This window comes from Lemur catta, chromosome 1 (assembly GCF_020740605.2).
Source record: "Lemur catta isolate mLemCat1 chromosome 1, mLemCat1.pri, whole genome shotgun sequence".
NCBI classification, from domain to species: domain Eukaryota; kingdom Metazoa; phylum Chordata; class Mammalia; order Primates; family Lemuridae; genus Lemur; species Lemur catta.
Genome location: NC_059128.1, coordinates 26,202,473 through 26,222,893, shown reverse-complemented (window position 1 = coordinate 26,222,893; position 20,421 = coordinate 26,202,473). Strand labels below are relative to the sequence as shown.

Sequence of the window (20,421 nt, the reverse complement as noted above, 5' to 3'; positions counted from 1 at the left end):
CTGAGAGATGGTTCACAGCCTGGCCAAGGGGGGGAGGTACAGAATGGGGAATCCACGATGTTTCATAAGCAGCCCCGGCGGTGTCCAGGCAGTGGGGTGGGGGAAGGGCTAGAGGGTCAGAGCCTGGCATGGCAAAGTTTCCTAGGCCCCACCACTCCCCACTCCCCATTCTGCTAGTTACCTGCCAGAATGCTGTGTTCAGGAGATATGAGGGGTCTCACAGATCCCTGGGGGGACTTTGCTCTCAGCTAGCCCTAGGGCTGACTGTGGTTCTTTCCAGGCCTGAGGCCCAGCACCCATGTTTGCTATCTGCCAGGCGCTGTGCTAAGTGCATTGTGGGCAACATCTCATTTAACTCTTACTTTTCTTTGTCTCATTTTACAGGCCAGGAATAGTATCTATTCCTGATATATCTATGTCAAAAATATCTATTTAACACAAAAGAAGGCAGTAATGGAGGAACAGAAGAACAAAAAGATATAAGAAAAAAATCCTACCTTATCAATAATTACTTTAAATGTAAATGTATTAAACACACTAATTAAAAGGAAGATGCTGGAAGAATGGATTGTTAAAAAAAACATGATCCAAGTACATGCTGTTTACAAGAGACATACTTTACATTCAAGGACACAAATAGCTTTGGGAGGCCGAGGTGGGAGGATCGCTTGAGCTCAGGAGTTTGGGACCAGCCTGGGCAAGAGCGGGACCCTGTCTCAAAAAAAAAAAAAAAAACACAAATAGGTTGGGAGTAAAGGATGGAAAAAGAGATATTAATACCATCTCTTTTGGATACTGCAAACAGTACCCAAAAGAGAAAAAGAGAGCTGGAATGCCATACTAATATCAGACAAAATAGCCTTTAAGACAAAAATGGTTACAATAGACAAAGAAGAACATTTTATAATGATAAAATTGTCCATCAAGAGACTAACAGTTATAGACATCTATGCACCTAACAGACCCCCAAAATACATGAAGCAAAAACTGTCAGAATTAAAGGGGGAAAGACACAATTCAACATTAAGAGCACATGAAACATTCTCTACAATAGAGTGTAAATTAGGCCATAAAACAAGTCTCAATAAATTAAAAGTATTGAAATAATACGAAGTATGTTCTCCAATCAAAATGGGCTGAAATTGGAAACCAGTAACAGAAGGAAATTTGGAAAATTTACAGGAAACAAACAAAGGTTAGACATAACTTGCCAAATTCTCCCAGCTCAGAAAGGTCCCTCCCTCCTTAGCCAGACTTTTCCAAATGCCAGGGTAGCCCCTCTCCCATCCCCCATACCAGATACACACTGAACATGACCTCAAGCTTGATCCCAGAATGGAAACAGCTGGGGGATGGAGAGGCCTTTGAGGCTGCAACAGCCTGTTGTGTACCCCTGCTTTTCCTCGGGAAATTGGCCACAGGCAAAACTTCCACTTCCATGGCCAGTCTACAAAATATCCAAAAGATAGATCCTTCCCAAAAGAAGGGAGCTAACATTTTTATAGAGCACTTCCCAGAGCAAGACACTTTATGTATCCTAAAATCCAGGCTTACAAATCTCCCATGGACTCGTGTTATTGCCCCCTTTCTACAGAGGGAAACTGAGGCTCTACTGTTAAAGTGGCAGAAGCAAGATTCAAATCTTTGTCGTCTGCCTTCAAAGTCCTTACCTTGCTCTTTCCACCATCCTCCCAGGAAAATCCCAAATCTACACTCTGGGCCTCAGACGGAATGCTACACTGGAGGGCTGCAGCTCTTCCTTGGGGGCATTTCCAAGCAGAGCACAGCATATAACACTCCTCTTAAGAAATAATCCCAGCCTCGGTCAGCCAAAACAGGTTCCCGTCCAGACTGGGGGGCATCTTTAAAAGTCCCTGGGAACCAGGAGAGCCCTCTGGGTGTTGAGGTATGGGGAGCTGCAGGGTGAGTTGGAAGCTCTGGAATGAAAACTAACATACCACATGGAGAAAGGGGGCTCGGGCCTCTCTTCAGAGCCAACTGGCAAAGCAGGGCCCAGCTGGGAAAGCTGAACAGGTTCCCAATACCAACGGATGTGTGTCCACCTAGTGCAATTCCTCCTTCCACAAAGCCGTCCAGAGAAGGATGGAAACTTGTCTGAGGACACACAGCAGGGCCCCAGAATTAAGGACTCTAAAAACAATGCTCCATGCCTTCATTTGGGCAGGCTCTGCACCATTTGGCAAGACACTGGATAAAGCTTGGTGCCAAGGTTAGTCCCAACATCCCTCAAAGAAGCCTTCATCAATACATCTAACATTTCTTGAGGGTGCTACTGTGTGCCAGGCATGGTGCTAAGCACTCTACACACATTATACTGTTTAATTCTCGCAGCAAGGTAGGCATTATTACTCTGCCCCTTTCTCAACAAGGAACCTGAAAAGATCTGAGGGGTCAAATCACTTTCCTTAAGTCACAGCAGTACAGAGGCAAGACCCAGGCCTGCCTGTCTCCAGAGCTCCTTCTATAAACTTCCTCCCCTAGAGTTTCAGGCTTACCCTCCTGCTTGGATGTCACACCAGGCTGTCTGGGACGGACAGCAGAAACCTCTGAGCTTTTCCCTGGAGAGCAGCTTTCAGCTGGCCTGAAAGCCACCGTGATGTTCTGGAAGTGTGGCTGGTCAGGTAGGGTGGCGGGGGGCTCTCGAGAGCCCTGGCGGGTGAGTAGTTATGAAGATGAAGAGGCTACAGGTGATTACCACCACCGGGCCAACCTGTGCAAGGCTCAACATCTTCTACCCAAGAGGAAGCCACACCGCTCCCACACCCTCCAGCCCCACACCCACGGTTGGCCGACAGATCTTCAAAAATAAAGCCTTGACTCTCCCCTGCTTGTCAGATGCCCCAAATCCCCATGGGGCCCAGGCTTATGTCTCTTCTCCTGGCACCCTGAAGTCTGGGTCAGATCAGCTCCATGCATGGGTTCCTAATAGTGCCAGTGTCCCCCACCCAGGACACTGGGCATCAGCCCCCAGCCAGAGCCACTCACCTCTCCACCCGGGGCTCTCAGAGGGCTTTTCCTCCCAAGAACTTATTATAACGTCCTAAATAAAAGCTGTTCATCACACATCCTTAGATCACTGGTCCAAATCTCTATTTTGTGGCTGCTAAGACTGAAGCCCAGAAAGGTAAAATGACTTGCCCAAGGACACATGGCTGACTACCTGCGGAGAGCAGTGGTCAGGGCCTCCCAGGTGGAGTTCTCACACCTAACACCCCCTCAGACCTGGCATTACCAGGTCCTTGACATTTGTCAGGCTCATCTCCTCCCCAGCAGGGAGGTGGAGCAGAGGGTCTGGCGTGTGTGTCAAGGCCACCAAGCATTCACCAGCCCAGGCTCTCCTGTCTGGCCAGCGCTGGAAAAGGCCAAGACCCACTTGGTGACCAGAAGGGAGGTGAGACCAGGGCCTGCCAGTGTGGGGTGAGAGTGAAGAATGGGGGCAATATGGCTCCCCAATACCTGCTAGGGAGCAAGCAGCACAAAAACTTGCCACCAGCAGAGGGGGGTCTCAGCGTGGCTGCCTGGGGCCTCCTGAAGGGCTGCAGAGTAGGTTCAGAGAGTGCGTCACGCCCTTTCTCAGGCCCTGGTCAAGATGCAGGACTTTTGCCAAATGCTCACACATTCCTTGCATTTCTCTAGTCTCTGAGCAGCTGCTGCAGGGCCTTTTCTCCTATGTTGATTTATTCTTTATTGTTCCTGAAATACACCCAGAGGCCTTTGGCACAGTGCACAGGGCACCGGCAGAGCATCCAGCCCAAGCCCCAAGTACACACCAACCAGGCTCTCTGGGACCTGGGCCAAGCCAGCTGGAGTGATGGGCCCCGGGGTGAGACCCAGCAGCCAGGAAGGGAGACCCAGGAACCCACCTAGGCCCGGCCTGTGGTCCCAGAGCTGTTCAGAGGCTGGGATGCATTTGAGGAGGAGGAGACACTTGGAGGCTCCCTGGGAAGCCCAAAAAGACAAAAAGAGCCTTTCCACTCCTCCCGTGCATGAGGGACTGGCCCAGCAATCCCCAGGCCCGCAGCTGAGCCTTCCACAGCAGGGCCTCAGGGCTCAAGGATGGGCTTCTGGCTGCCCTGTGAACCGTTTAGAGAGGAAGGCTGAAGTGGGGTCTTCCCCACCCTTCCCAACCCAAAATATCTCCCCTATCAGCCAGTCTAATAGTGTCCTACCATCAGTGCTTCACTCTGAGGGTCAAAGCATTGTTCCCTCTGCACTGGAAAACAGCCAGAGAAGGGTGCAAGCAGCCTGGTGAAAAGGCCAGATACAATGTGTGCCAGCTTCTCCACTCAGCACTCTGCGAGCCTTGGGCTCCTCATCAGCGAATGGGTACAACATCTTCCTCTTTCAGTTACTGCGAGACTCAGTGAGGTCATACACAGATGAAGCACCTGGCACAAAGTAAGCATGCTCAATAAATGGGATTTCCTTTCCCCCTTGCTGGCAGGGGTGCCTCCAACATCATTATCAGTCTTTAACACCTTGGAGGAAATGAATGGCCTGACTCTTTCAGTTCCACAGCTGGCTGAGAGCAGGGCTGGCTGGGCAGGAGCAGGGCACGGAGACCCAGAGTCTTAGCAACAGTGTCAGGCTCTGCAGGCACACAGGGCATCTGGCCTAGGGACCCAGGACAGAGAGGTCTGGCAAGCAAGTCCGGAGGGCACCCAGCACAGGCCTCCTCCGGGTTCAGCTGTGCCAGCAGGGCCTATAGGGCCACAGTGGGTCGAGTATTTCCTTGAGAATACCTGGCAGAGCTTCCAGGCGCACAAGGATGAGCCACTCTCTTGGGCTCATTCTAAGAAGAGCAATAAAAGGGAAGGTGCCATCGCCTGAGGAAGCCTGGGGAAGGGTGGCCACAGGAAGTAGGAGCAGGGACTCAGCAGAGACTGGGGCCTGCAGAAAGCAAGCAAGCCTGCCCAGAGGCCACCACAGTGAACATCCCACAAGTGGAAGTGCCTGCCTGGTTATTTTTGGCACTTCTGCCTAAAGCCAGCAAGGAAAGGCAGCTGCTAGCAACGTGGAAGGGCTGTTTACATGCAAGTGTGCAAGCACTGCGACAGGGACTGAACGTGCACCAGCAGCCATTCGTGCAGAAGAGCCTCTGCCCACTTTCTTTCTCTCCACGCTATCCCTGTAAGGCCCACTCTGCATGCTGCGTAGCTGACATAGTGAGGGGACTTCTGCTTTCACTCAGACGCAGCCTCCCAACCACAGAACTCACTCGCACACGCAAACAGACAAATAAATAACTATGGAGCCAGCTGAGGACTGAGCCACACCCAGGCGCCAAGACAGTTTTCCTCTGGGCTCTTCCTGCACGGAAGCAGCCCTCCCACCTTCCAAAGGGCAGGACTCAGGGGCAGCCCCTCTTCCCACCCTCCCAAGGCAAAAGTGGAGACAGTCTACGGGAACCTCAAGTAACTCACCCTCTCAGCTTCCCCATCTGAAAATGAAGGAGTTGGACTAGATGTCCCAAACACTTTCCCAGCTCTGGGATGACTCCCAGGAACCCAGGACTCTGACCCGGGGCCAGCTGGGGCTTCAGACAGAGCAAGGTCAGGTGTGGAGGGGGATCTGAGCCGCAGCCAGGCGCTGGCCCCAGAAGCCACCAACATCTGGGAGGAGGAGGTGGAGGGTGGAGGGCCAGCCCACATACACTGTCACTTAAGCCCCTTTCTCAGCTCTGGGGGGCCTTTCTCTCCAAAGACCTGGCAAATTCTGGCAACAGCAGGCTGCACTGGGGCCTCTACCCAGCTGCTGGGAAAAGCTGGGGATCGAAATTGCTTACCATTTTCCTTCCTTTCTGGACCTCACTTCCCCAGAGAAGTTGGGTGGCCTCGGAGGGAACCCCCTTCTGGCTGCAAGCCCAGTATACTTCCCCCTCTCCAAGCTTTAACCAGGATAAACCTTGCCCCGGCTCCCCCCTTCCTGGGACTCCTGGAGGAAGAAGCCCTGCCTGGAAAAAACACTCTCACCATGAGCTCCCTGCGGCTGGGAGAAAGGCAGAGAGAATCGGGAGCACCTTCCCCCGCTGGCCACAGTGCCAGGCTACGTTCCATGAAGAGCAAGCGCAAGAACGACTGCCAGGGAAGCCTCCAGCCCCCAGCCCCGCTCCTCCAGCAATGGCCTCCCTCTGGGAGACCCCCGACCCCACCCCTGCAAAACCTCAGCTCTTTTCTGACATGTGGCAATTTTCTTCTTATATAATATATTGGTGCTCCCGTCATCCTGCTCCTAATTTTAATTGGTGAAAGAGCCAAAGTGGTCTTTGGAGGAACAGCTCCCACCCCCAGCTCCACCCAAACCTCTATGAAGGTCACACTGTGAGGCTTCAGGTGAAGCAAAAACAAGGGGACTTTTTTCTTGGCTGAGAGAGCGGCCTTCCTCCCGCCCACGTGAGCAGTTCAGCCTGGGGCCTGGGTGGGTAGGTTCCAGAGAGCACAATCAGATCTCTGGGAAGCTGAGCCCTTGATCCCTCAGCTGCAGAAACAGAGTCCCTCTCAAAGGCACACAGGCACCAGGGTCTGGGCTGGTCTGGGGGGGAGTGGACCACACAGTTGTGCCCAAGGCCTAGGGAGTTAGAAAATGAGCTTCATTTACGTAAGCCCCAACGGCCTGGGAGACTGCTTTCCTACCACAGGCCCTCATTCTTCATTTTCTCTTCCTGGTAGGAGCAAAAGGCGAACAGGAGCTGGACCTGTGATGGGAACTGGTAAAACAACAGCTACCATCTGTTGAGTACCTATTATGTGCCAGTCACTCTGCAGCACAATCTTGTTTAACTTTCACAGCCTATGAAGTGCTATCATTGTCCCCATTTTAAGAATGAGGAAACTGAGGCCCAGGAAGTTAGTTAAGCAATGCCCAAAGCCACACTGCAAGTGAAGAAGCTGGAGTATGAACCCGGGCCTGCCCAGGCCTCATTCCCGTGTACCCACCAGGCTTCCTTCAGTCATTGCCCCGGCGACTGTCCACACACCATCCAGGAATGGTGTTCTGAGTGTGGGGGCGGAAGTGGGTGTGGATGAGTTTTGCTTGATGGCTCTGGAATCCGAATTGATGCCCCCACTGACTGTTATTGCTCCCAAGTGTATGACTGCGAGATCCCATGTGTACTGGGGTGGAGGGAGGGTGATCTGGATTCCAAATAGCAGTTTCCAACACCAAAGTTATGCTGTAATGCTTCTGATTCATAAAATGAGCTCACAGTCTCACGGTATCCGAATGTTGCTTCGAATGCAAATGCAAATCCCTTAGTAAGAACTGGAGATTTCAGCATACTCCACGTAGCCCCAGCCCAGCACGCAATCTCATTCAGAGTCAGAGTTCTACCATGCAGGAGCAACCCCTCCAACAGAATGCAACCACTGGCTGCACTTCCTGAAGCCTGCAGTGAGTCAGGGAAGAACCCAGCTCATGAGGCTGCTTCTGGACAGATCCATGCCTGCACACACAGGAAGGGTGCCAGCCTCGCCTGGCCAAAGGAAATGCCCAGGTTAGCAGATCCCCAGGCAGGTGGTTCCACAACTCTTTCACCCTGAGGTCCCCTTGGGTTCAGATCAAGATGACCGGGACATGTGCTCTAAGACCAGTTACAGGGCAGTGCCAGGGAACTAGGTTCACCAGCAGTAGAATCACCCATGGTGGACTCACCCTTTGGCAACCAATGGTGCAGTGTGAGGAGGTCCCAGCAGCAGGGACTCACTGGGCCCAACACATCCCAAGCCCACATTGTTTTGATGGAGATCTTTCACTCATTTGTTGAACTAACATGCACTAAACTCTTACAGGTACCAGGCATTGTGGGAACAACACAGAGCTTACAGTAGAGCAGAGGCTACTATAATACTGAAATGTCCTTTAAGCATTTTAAGCATACCAACAGAACCCTCACAGCAGCTCCACGAAGGAGATACTTTATAGAGCCCAGCTCTGAGTCTATGTTTCTGACCACCACACTGCAGCATGTGCACAAATAACTACATATGATGGAAATGAGTGTTCAGAGGGTGGCTAAGGCCTTCAGAAGTGGCATCTGAAATAGAACTAGAAGGATAAGCAGGAATCTCCCAGTCACTTGAGGCTGTCCCCATCCCCATCATGGGCAAGGTTTTCTTCTGGGCAAACCAACTGCAGGAGAGGTACTATCAAGGCCACAGATTCCTAGACTGGGCCCATTCCCCTTCCCGTCTTCTCCCAGAGGTCTTGGTTCTACGGCCACAGGAGGCCCTCAGCTGAATCAGTAACTGCATGTTGTCTTTTCTTTTTTTTCCATTTATTGAAAGCAGCAGCCCACAGAGTCAAACATTGAGGCTATTCTTAAGTCCCACGTTTAAAAGTTAAATTCTCATCCTTGTGGGCACTCCAGGGCACTCTTTCCTGGGGTGGGGTGAGGGGCTGACAGAGCCATAGGGAGCAGGGGCTCTGCCAGCACTTGGAGAAGTCACACTGGCAGTGGGCAGGCTGTTCCAGAGCAAGCTGTATGACCTGGGGGCTTCCTCCAGGTTCTTTACCCTCTTGTCCCCCGGGAGTGACACAGACCAGAGTAACCAGCCAGAGGCCAATCCGATTACAGTGGAGACTGGACCAGGGCCATGCAATGAGATGGTTCATCATCATAATTGAATGCTTATACCCCATTATTCAACGTCCAGTGCAGTAGAAAAAAGAGGACCCATAAACTATCCACCTGGGAAGTTTCTCCTTTCCTCTTGGTCCCGAAGCCATTTAACACCTGTGGAAAGGGTGCAACTCTCTGATCCTAAAGGGGCATGTGCCACACCTTCCCTGGCAGGCTCTGCAGCAAGACAAGTGGTGTCTCCCCTCAGCCAAGGCCCCCTGGGGAGGACTGGCTTCTCCTCAGAGCTTCAGTTCTCCTTCCACCCCCACCAGGCCTCCAGTCTCAATCCTGATGCTACAGGGTACAAGGAGAGCCCAGGCCTCCAGGCCAGGCTCCCCCTGTTGGGGTGAGCCAGACCTCTGCTCCCCCAACCACAGTTGCCAACAGGGATCCCCTGCACACACGTGCCACAGCAGCCTCCGTGGCCAGCCAGGGCCAGCCAGCTCTTCCCCCATCCCGCTACCCGCTAAGGGAGGCTCCACGGCTGGCACACAGGGCCCACGTGGGATGGTGGAAACAGGAAGAAGCCACCGAAGTTGTGACCAACAAAGTTTTAATGGGGCACGTAACTTCCCCTTTCATCTTTCCAGCAGCTCTCACTGGAGGCTAGGCTGGGACAACCGTGGCCTTCACTCTGGGTGGCAGGCACCTCCTCCAGGTCTGCCTGCTGTGGGATGGAAGCTTGAAAGCCCCAGGACACACCAGGTTCCCCTGGCTCCCCACGGCCCTTACCCAGAGGCCTGGGTGGGGGCCCTCAGAGGGGCAACCCGGTGCACACGGTCCTGCATGTGCGACTTCGGAGGGGGATGTGACCAGCTTCACCAAGCCGGCCATATGCAGAGCCCAGACAAACCCTGAGCTCCAGCGTTGCGGACAGGCACCGCGGATGACTGCACCGGCGAGGCCGGGCTGGCCACAGCAGCGCGGGCGTGCGGGGGCGGGCGAGGCGGATGACAGGTCTGAGGTGTGCCAACAGCGCCGGGGTGCGCGGGGCGAGGCGGCTCTACGCTTGCCCGCCCGCCGCCCGCGCTAGACGCTCCAACCTAGGCCTCTACTGCACTTGCCCCGGTTCCCTGACGCCCCTGCACCTCTGTCCCCCAAACTCCCGGCGCGGGCAGTGTCCATGCCCACTTTCCCGTGCACGCTGGCGGAGGAAGCGGCTCCCGCGCCAAGTTCCCGCAGCTCGCGAGCCCCTCGCCGCGCCTCCCAGGCCTGGGCTCCGTCACGCCAGCGGGTCCCTGCGGACACCACGTTTCGCTCTGACGGAGGAGGAGCAGCCGATTCCTGAGCCGCCGCCGCCGTGGGCCCGGCGGGTTGGGAGGGTTTTCCTGCCGGGGCCGCGCCCGGGTGGGCGGGGGCCGCGCGCGAGCTTCGTAGCTGCACAAACACCGCGGGGCTGCGCTGCACACGCTGCTGCAGGCGGAGGGTGCGGGCCCCGGGGGGGGGCGGTGTGCAGGCGGCCACCGCATGTCCACACGCACCCGCTCCCACGGCCGCCCAGGCCGCAGAAGTTCGCGCGCGGCGGCCCCCACGGCCCTGCACCCCCGCTCCGGGCCGCGCATGCAGAGCTGCAGCCTGCCGGGCGAGCGGCCACCGCTTGCGCGCCGCCCCGGGTCCCCTCGCCGCCCCCGCCGCGTGCAGGCCTCAGCCGCCGGCTCCGCAGCCCCACTTACCCGGCTGCTGCCCGAGCTCCTGCCTCGGCTGTCCCCCTTCCTCCACGGGCCGCCGCCTTCGGTCGCCTCCGGGAGTCCAGCCGCCTGCACGCACTCCCCGATTTTAAAAACAAACAGGCGCCGTCGCCTCCCCGCGGCGCTCGCGGGGCTTCCGCCAGCCCGCGCCTCCCGAGGCTGGGAAGTTTGCTGGCAGGGCCCGGGCGGGACGCGCGGGCTGTCACCCCCCGCTCGCGGCGCAGGATCCTCGGCGCGCCCCGCGCCCGTGCTGTCCGCCTCGCGAGCGCTCTCCCTCCCTCCGTGTCACCCCCAGTCCTGCGATGCAGTGTCAGGATTGCACGGCTCTGACTCATCGGTTGAGCTCACAGCTTGAAAAAAAAAGAGAGAGAGGGCGAGAGGCAACAGCGAAGGAGGAGGACTCTCTGGCGTGCTACAAAGGATTGCACAACTCGAGCCTGGGAGCGCGGAGCGCCCAGCGGCCGGCCGGCGCGCGCGGCACCGCGGCGAGCAGAAACCAGCTCTACCACTTCATCAGCACAACTGTCTCGGGTCGGCCTCTCAGCCAGCAGGCCCGGCGCCGCCCACTTCCTGCGACCAAATAAGGCCGGGGAAGGCGTCTTTAAACCTCAGGCGGCTGCCCGGGCTGGGGATTTCCAGCAGACCTCACCTCCACTCTCGAGCCGGTCGCCACCCTCCCCCAGCCCAGCCCGGCGCCCCCGATGGCTTTGCTGGAACCAACAGGCCACGCGGCTTGTTCCTTTCACACCAAGGTCAGGAGGAGACGGTGACGAAATGTTTGGAAACCCATGGAGCCTGCCAGGAAAGTGTGTGTGTGATGTTGGGAGGGCACAAGTCGCTTTCTTCCACAAAGAAAACTCTCTCTGGTTTTGGATACGGTAAATCATGCACAATTCTCTCCAAGACACTTTATTAACAGCCTCCCCAAGTTTCACTTTCTGGCTCACTGGCATCCTAGTGCGTGTAAAGGTTATTGAGAAGCTGGCCCCAGCCCCTAAAGGACCCCTATAAAAGCTCCATTACTTAGGTGATGAAAGCCTTCTGGGTTTAATCCTAGCAACTCAGGCCAGAGTTGGGCAGCTTTTCACTCCATGCCCACATTTTGCCCCAATCAATTCTCTGGTCCAAGCCCTGATGCCCCCTTGCCTGACTGATGGGAAGACGGGAAACATTTTTGCAGCTCAGGAGGTTCTTGCTGGCCCCCACATTGAATGAGGCTCCAGGGCCAAGGGAAAATCCAGGGTGGGGAGCCCGGTTCCTCCTTCTGTGTTTTTCTGGTGTGTTTTGTTGTTTGTCAAGGACATGGGTCAGAAGGAGAGTTTCCTTTGAAAGAAAGACCACTGAAGAATACACTGTGTTCTGGCAGTCACTTTCCCCCTACGGCCAGTCCTGAGACCAGGTGCATCCCTCACTTTCTCCCACTGAGCCTGCAGGGCCAGGTTGGGGCAGGGATGACACAGGCAACACTCAAACCTTCTGCCTAGAAACCCTGCAAAACTTACACTTGGTCATAAGGGGCATGGCTCTCCCATCCTCTTCCACCTCTCTGCTGGCCAGAGCACCCGTGTGCACCTGGAGGTCACACCTCACCAAGAGGAAAAGGGCTTATTTGCACCATGTTATGACATATATGTCAAACTAATGAGCACTTAAAACAGTCTTATCTGCAAAATATAGATAATTATGCCAGAGGACTAGACCAGATGACCTCTTGAAATCCCTTCCAGTTTAAGATCCATGATTCTGTGATTGTAGAAAAGTGAATAGGGGAGGCTGGGCGTGGTGGCTTATGCCTATGATCCTAGTACTCTGGGAGGCTGAGATGGGAGGATCACTTCAGACCAGGAGTTCGAGACCAGCCTGAGCAACATAGCAACACTGCGTCTCTACAAAAAATTTTAAAAAATTTGCTGACATGGTGGTGCAACTGTAGTCCCAGCTACTCAGGAGGCTGAGGCAGAAGGATCACGTGAACCCCAGAATTTGAGGTTGCAGTGAGCTATGATGACCCCACTGCATTCTAGACAGGATGACACAGTGAGACTCTGCCTCAAAAAAAAAGTGAATGGGGGAACCAGGGAAATCACTTTCTGCAAAGAAAAGCCCAGGCTCCCGGGTTTAGCACCCACTAGACAGTATTGTTTCTCCATGCAGCCTACTTAACCATGCTGCATGTGAGAGAGTTTTATCCCTCTCATTCTAAGGACGAGAACACCGAGCTTCAGAGAGGTTAAGTGGCTTGCGTAAGATCACAGGGCAAGCCAATCATTTGTCACGTCTCTGCTCCTCCCACAGAAGAAGGCAGTGGGCAATTGAGGGACTGGGGTGCTCAGGGATGCAGACCCCCCAAGTAGAGGCTAGACTCAAAGGACTCCTGGCAGGGGCTCAGTGTACAGCCTCTCTGCTTTTTCCATTCGCCTGATTTCTTCTCTTCCACTGACAACTCATCCAAATGAGGGAGGCAAAAGCAAAGCCACCTGGTCTCCAGTGCCCACTGCTGCCAGGTTCCTCTGCAAGCCTGTGGCCATCCTGACTTCTCCTGAGGGCCCAGCCCCTGCAGCTGGCCTTGGGCCAGCCCAGAGCAAGCCCCTAAGAGCTAGGACAGACCGGCCCAGGGATGTTCCCAACCAACCAGAAAACCCAGCTGGGAAGCACGTTCCTAGAAGAGCCTGCCACCATGCAGCCAGAGCCCAGCCTCCAGGGAACAAGTGGGAGCCACTCCAAAGGGCACTCCTCAGCCTTGTCCGGCAAGGACTTTCTCCCTGTCCCACACCAGGCTGCGGGGCTGGCCCAGGAAGCAGCACGGGGAGGAGAGCCAGGTGGCAGGATGCACCCAAAACTGAGAAGTCAGTAGCCCTGCAGGAGCCCTTCCGAATTCAGGTCACCTCCGAAGGGAGCAAAGAGAGGAAAGGGGGCACATGTGTGTGCAGGAGATGAGGGCTCAAGACTAGACCAAACAGCCCCCCTGCTCAGCAGAAGCCTACCTCCCAAAAGCGGGCAGATGAAGCTGTATAAAGAAAGCTGCAGCCCTTCCGGGAAAGCCCTGCAGCTCATTTTTGCTGCAGATATGACGATGCAGAATCACTGACATGTGAAGTGAAAGTTTTGGTTTTAGAAGCCCCAGCCCCTCCTACAAGCCTCTGGGGCAACCAAGAAGGGTGACCTTTCGGGGTGGAGGTGTTCCAGAGACTTTACCAATAGAGTCCCATTTTCTCCACCCTCAACCTTCTTTACAAAACTGCAGGAAAGAGGAGTTCAGAACTCCAGTTCCCAGGGAGAGTGTCTGATGAGAAAGAAACACTCCAGGAAGCAAAGCACCTTAGATAGGATTCCAAACTCTGGGTCCCAGCGAGGGCAGAGGATGGCATTCAAGAGGCTTCCTGGGACCGCATCAGCTCTCTGGACTGTACTCAGACCGGTCCGTCACTGCCCTGTGTGGTCATCACCTGTGTCTAGCCCATTAAAATCTTCCAAGAGTGAATTTTGTGGTATGTGAAGTATATCTCAATAAAGCTGTTATGAAGGGGAGGAAAAAACCTTCCAGGGAAGCCAGGTTCTCACCGCCACCCACCTGCCTCCACTAACGTTCTGCTGCCATCATCACTATTTAAAAGAGGAGTTTCCTTTTCCCAGGCCCCATACCTGCGTTCCTGTCCCTTCCCCACCATTTCTGCTCTGTCAATGAGACCAGCACATGCGTGTGCTTAAATGAACAACCAACCTTTCCAAAGTGTGGGGAATCACAAGTACAAATACTGTTAAGGACATCACAAGTCCACAATGCCGGGTTCCTTACGTCCCTTATGTTCTTGTGTCCCTACTGTCATTTCCCTGCAGAATCAAGGTACTACCTCTAGGACCTCATTACCTACAGTTACAACAGAAGAAAGAAAAGGGTGTGGAGAGAACAGAGAAGCAGGACTGAGTTTGGGTCCTGCCTAACTAAAACAAACCCACCATGTGATCTCAGGAAAGTTGTCACTAATCTCTGAGCCTCACTCTTTTTGGCCCATAACAAATGCACTGTGTTTGTTGCACGCACAATGAAAGAATGACCACCCTGTAGGTGTTGAGGAGGATCAAAAAGCAAAAAACTGCTTTATAACTCTGTCATGCTGTGTACATACAAGGGCTTACAATTGTTATTATTTTTACTGTTTTATCCTCTATCTCCTCCCAAAACTAGCTTATCCCTTTTAAGAAACTAGTTCCAGGCAAGATTTTTTTTTTTCTCTGAAAAGACCCCATTGGCCTCAGGGTGACCCCTCTCTCTGCCCAGAGAGACTTTTTCCAGCATCAACTCAGTATCTCATCTGGGGTGTCCCTGCAATGCTTCTCCTCCCAGTCCGTTTTTTGTATCCTTTCCACCACATTTTCCCACAGTGCTGCCCACCCAGCCTGAATAGGGACACCCTTTCACAGCTGTGTCTTCTCCTCACTCCTTTTGCCAGGTCCTGTCTGAGGAAGCAAGGAGCTCAGAACCACCCCACTCATGAAGTTAAGCCACCATGTGCTGAGAAGTCTCTGCACAGTCTTCTCTTTTACCCTTGAAAACCCAGGGGACCCTCCTCCTCCGCCCCCGCTGACTTCACCTGTTCTGGGGCAGAGCCCCGCCTGCCACACCAGCCCACAGCTGTCCATGTCCCTGGCCCACCCCTCCCCTCCCCAGCTCCTCCCCTTGCAGGCCTGGGCCAGGTTCTGAGTGTCTTTGTCAGGCCTGAGAGGGAGCTTCTGTAGATGTCCCCAGTTGCTGCTGTCACTCCGGGAGAGACGTCTGGCTGGGTATAGGGAGAAGGACAAAACAGGTGTGGCTGCCAGAGAGGGCAGGCCAGCAGGGCCATGGGACAGAAACACCCTTTCTAAACAGATCGAGAGCTGCCCGCTTCCCAAAGGCCTCCCTGCAGCACGAGTCCATGCCCTCTGCAGAACCAGCCCCAGACAGACTTGCTCACTGGCTATTCCCTGGAGCTTGGCTTCCCCACATTGCGGCCATGGGCCGGGAGGAACGGGAACCCTGGAGACCCAATGTGTGTGATGAGGCATGCTTTAAAGCATTATTTTTAAATGAAAACAGATACTGATACATCATGGACTAGAATCCAACATTCACGTTCGTGCAAGCGTACAGGTTAAGAGCACAGGCTGAGACCTGAGTCCAAATCTTGGCTCACGTCAGTTTGATGACCTTAAGCAAGTTACTTAACCACTCACCTGCAGAAAGGAATAAGTAAGAGCGTAAAACAGTGTCTGGCACACATTACGTCTGTTATAAGTGTTGGCTATCATTTTTTCTCATCTCCTAACTGACCTCCTTGCTTCTAGTCTTGCTCACTTTACCTTCCACACTGCCATCAGAGTGATCACACCTCTTTTCAATAGCTCCCATGGTCTACTGCATAAAACTGAGACTGTCAGCTAGACTGTTAGGCAACTTTCCCACATGATCCAGCTCTGCCCCACTTCCCAGCCCCAGCCCACACAGCCACACAGCCAAACAACCTGAAGTTCCCCAAGACATCTGCTTTCTCACCCTCATATCTTCATACATGCTCCTCCTCCCTCCACTTTGATCCCCACATAAGCCTACACCCGGGTCTCCCACCAGACTTGAGCTTTATGGCAGCTCTTCCAGGAAGCCTTCCTTGACTCCTCCAAGCAGAGGAAGGCCTCTGGAGTACATACTGTTGGAACCCTCCCAAATCTGTTTTACAAGGCTGGGGCACCATCCCCCAGCTACTGTGATGCATCTTACAACTGACAGCATGTATGGCTTAATTAGCAGCATTTTCTCTTTCTTAGCTATACATAAAATAATGGTGCACCTTATAATGAATGGCCTCCTAGGTTCAATGGTGTATGGTATTATTGTTATTAACTACTGAGGCTCCGTCTCCTGGATTCTGGGGCCTGCCGTGAAAGTCCACAGAGCTGTGAGGCTCTATTTTTTGAGCTCAGTAGCTGTTGGGCAGTCAAGCTCTCCTAAAGTGACCTACAGTTTCTCCGGGATCAGAATGATCCCTGTGTCCAGACACCTCTGGAAACTGCCACAAAAGCAGTCCAATGTGATCTGGAACACGCTCTGGACTGGGCGTCATGACAGCAAAGTTCTAAGCCTAGTTCTTCCTCTAATTTTCTGGACGACCCTACACAGGACCTATGGAACACATTTATTTGAGCATGTGCTAAATGCTTGACATGATGCAAGCCCACTGGATCCACCCAGCACCCTGGGAGGAAGCCATTATCCCCATTTTATAGATAAGGAAGCTGAGGTTCAAGAAGGTTCAACAGCTCTCTGAAGGTCACACAGATGGAATTTGACCCCTAGACTCTGACTCCTTCTCTCTGCTACATGAAGATACCTCTCTGCGCCTATGTTTCCCCAATAAAGAAGTTGAATAAAATAGTGGGTCACAGACTGGGGCCTCACAAGCCATACTCCCTCACAGATGTATTTTATTTGACCCATATATTATATTTTCTTTTAATTGAATTTATTGCCAATATTTTTTGAAATCAGGAAATTTAAACTAAAAATCAGGATTTCTGGTTTGTCATGAAAAAAAAAAATCGGAACAGTGGCCACACTGAGCCCTCCTTCTTGGAGGTGGAGCTGAGCATCGCAGCCTGGGAGTGGCACTGAGATGGGACTTACATTCCAATTGTCCACAGATCCCAGGCCATGGGTCACTGTCATTTATCATCACACTTGTGCCAGCCTCTGTCATTGCATTCCCTCCGCTTCCTGCCGACCTCTGAGTGCATGACCCTAGACCAGATGAACTCCAGTGCCCTCTCCAGCTCCAACAGCCAGTGGCTCCTTCCAGAATCTCCCTGGGCAGCCTCCCTCCAATGAGGTCACTTTATAAACCTGCCTGGCATCTCCCCCCCGCCCCGCCCCCGCCCCTGGGCCTCCATCACAAGGGCCCCCAGTACTGATCCCCCTCACTCCCTCCCACCCCCAGTGTTAGTCCCAGGCAGTCAGAGGGCCAGGCCAGAGTGGCAGAGGCGGTGAGCCAGGCAGGTGTGGAGAGGGGTTACCCAAGGTCTAGGGCAGGGCAGAGCCCCTCCCTCCTAGGGAGGGAGCCAGTGAGGAAGAGAGGACTTCAGGATTCCCGACAGGAAAGTGGTTCAAGGAGATAAATGTAGGCTCTGCAGTCGCAGGAGATGAGCAGGGTTTGACACATGAGGAAACACAAACAGTAAATCATCCAGAGGAAAAATGTACAGTCTCAGCAGCAATTTAAGACATGCAAATTAGAACACCATTAGGCCCCATTATAGCCCAAGTCAACGTGAAAATAAGTAAATAAATAAAACAAGAAAGCTGCTCTTGGCAGGGCTATCGAGAAACAGCTGCATATGCATTGCTGCGCTACTATAAACTGTTTCAGCCTTTCTAGAATGTGCCTTGGCATTGTGTTGCAAGAGTTTAAGACTCTCTTAGGTAATTATGGTTGGGGGATTACTACATCCCAGAAAACAATCTAAAATACCACCACAAAGAAGCTTTTTCAAAAGATGCTCATAGCATGTGTACATAGAGCCAAAAAACTGAAATCCGTTCAGATTGTGGTAAGGTGTGGTCGCAGAATGAAATATGAAAGGGATCGGTACATGGAAACAATCTGATTAAACCATTTGATGAAATCAAGTGACAAAACCAGCACAAAGAAGTATGTAGAGATAAACTTACAAACTGTGTTTAATCTTCCACAGCAACATCAGAAGCCATCAGACGAGAATTCTAAACAGTGTAAATTGTTAAGGTGTAATGTTTATTCTGTTAAATTGATCGAGATGCTTTAAATAACAATGATGATGATGACAATGATGTTGTTGTAAGGGCCACTGAACAGGATTCCCTGGTCATAAAAATGCCCCAGCCCAGGGTTCCAGGGAGCAGGTAGGCCCAGACCTCTGGCTGGAAGAGGACAGAGGGAGGAATTGTACACTGGGACAGGAGGGGTTATACTTGTGGGCAGAGGAGAGCCCCGAAGCTCCAGTTATCTGGAGGGCTTTGAAAGACACCTCTCACCAAAGAAACAAAGTTACACAAATAAACCCACACCACTTAACCTCCAATGTCCTGCGTGCTCTTATGCTGCATTTGTGCTCTCAATTTTACTAATACCTTATTTCAGCAACTTCTGAGGTGATACCAGGGCTCTTTGTGGGCTAGCCTAGGAACCCAACCACCATTTATAGCATTGTTTCTATGGAAATGTGTTTCAAGCTTCAAAAAATTGAGCTGCTGACAACCCTGGGGCACACACGTGGTCTCTAAATTAGGGAACTGAAAGAGCAGTTATTGCTGGGGCCTGGGCTCAGGAAGACAGCTTGTTACTTAGGCTCTGTGGCAGTTGCTGTTCACACCACCAGCAATGATCAGAACGGGGCTCGATGTCACCAGAAGTGGGGGCGCTGGGGGGATGGGGCCAGGGCATCTAGGAATGAACACTATATTCTAGAAAAGCACATGGAGCATCCCCACCCCCACCTCCCCCACCTCCAAGTACACGCACAGCACTGCTTGGCACGGGAGATGTGAAAAAGGCCTGCGTACCCTGATGAGCATCTGGGCCAGCCCTGAGCCCACACTCTTTCCTTTTCTCTTTGATCCTGGAACACCTCCAGCCACAACATCCTATTTTAGTCTGATCCCAGAACAAAAACTCCAAATCTTTGACAGTTCTGGAATTTGGTTTTAGCAGATACATGGATGAGATTGCCAGGGCCCCCACTGGGCCTAGACATCCCTCCACATGTGTTTTGTTGAGTGGCCTCTCTCTGTTTTAGCAGGCTCTGACCTGCCCCCGCAAGGTATGCCCAGGGCTCTCCAGCTCCCACCCAGCTCAGGACTCCAAACGACACCAAGGAGTCTCCATTTCCTGCCCTGGTCACATCCCTCAGCTGGTCACAGTGAAGTGATGATCATGGGCCCTCCAAACAGACCTTCCCCGTGTCAAGAAGAAAGGCTCCCCACAAGGGGAGTGGGAGTGAGAAGGCCATTCAGTGGGCCTCCGGAGGTTCTGAGATGCCAGAGATACGAGAAGGTGGTCAGAAGAGGGTCGGCTGCTCAGCCACAGGGCCACACCTGCAGTTGTGAGTCCCAGTAGAGCTCACAGCAAGATGTGGGGTCAGGGCACCCTGCTTGCCAGGCCAGAGGTGGACTGGATAGATGTGGCTAGCACTACAGAGCAGCTCTAAATTCAACACTTTGCTAAATGTGTGCAACAGTGCAAGCACCCAAGAATCAACCTCACTAGGGCCCCACCTGGGTTAGAAAAGGCTGCAGGAGGTCAGTTTGCAAAGCACACCCTCCCTGCTGACTGTTGGAACTAAAGAAGAGACACTCAGCTCCCTCGACCTGTAGCAGGGGCCTGCAGGACCAGGCAGCCAGTGGGTGGCTCAAAGCCTCAAGGGCCACACTGCCCACCAGGCTGGTTCCCTGGAAACCCAGGTGTGAACAATCTTCTGGGGCCCCGAGCCACTGGCAGGTTGCTGCACCAGCACAGGAGGCAGAGTCCACACTGTGAACCTCACAGTTATGTGGTTAGCCAGTCTGCGATCTCAGGCCAATCTGAACCTTCCAGCCTCTGCGCGTGCATTGCCGGTGGCTGATAAGACAGCGCAGTTTGGTCTTCCTGGTGGTAACAGATGGGAGGCTTGGAGTCCTGCCCCCTGGCCTCCTTCCCACCCATATCCAAAGTCTTTGATGTTAAGGCCTTGTCTTTAAAAAAAAAAAAAAAAAGGATAGATGCTATATATATTACTAAAGCAATTTCAAACACACAAATACTCCATCCATAACCTCTTTACCTAAGTCCAGTATTTACATTATGCAATTTATACTATGGCCAATGTAATCAGTTTTTATGCATTTATCAAGCGTGTATGCAATTCTGTTTTACATTTTTCACCAAAATTCATCAACATTTTCCCATGAATTAACGTCATCTCCATAGTAATATAACAGTGGCACAATATCCCACTTCTGAATTTCAGTGTCATGAATTTCATAGCCACGTGGAACACTGAAGCTGTTTACAGTTTTTTTTGCTATTTTAAGCAATATTGCTATAAATATCTTTG

The 20,421-nt window shown here is 52.8% G+C and overlaps 1 protein-coding gene across 3 annotated transcripts in view; it reads right to left on the bottom strand.

The window, feature by feature from the left end:
- Positions 1–20,421, bottom strand: part of MIDEAS (mitotic deacetylase associated SANT domain protein) — a 61,577-nt gene that overhangs the window by 26,308 nt on the left and 14,848 nt on the right. For 2 of the 3 annotated variants that reach the window (XM_045564141.1, XM_045564148.1), the window contains exon 1: positions 10,312–10,833. The exons of the other annotated variant lie outside the window; for it this stretch is intronic. The gene's annotated coding sequence lies outside the window, so the exon portion shown is untranslated. Of the gene's footprint in view, positions 1–10,311; positions 10,834–20,421 lie in introns of those variants that run through there. 3 annotated transcript variants of the gene reach the window in all.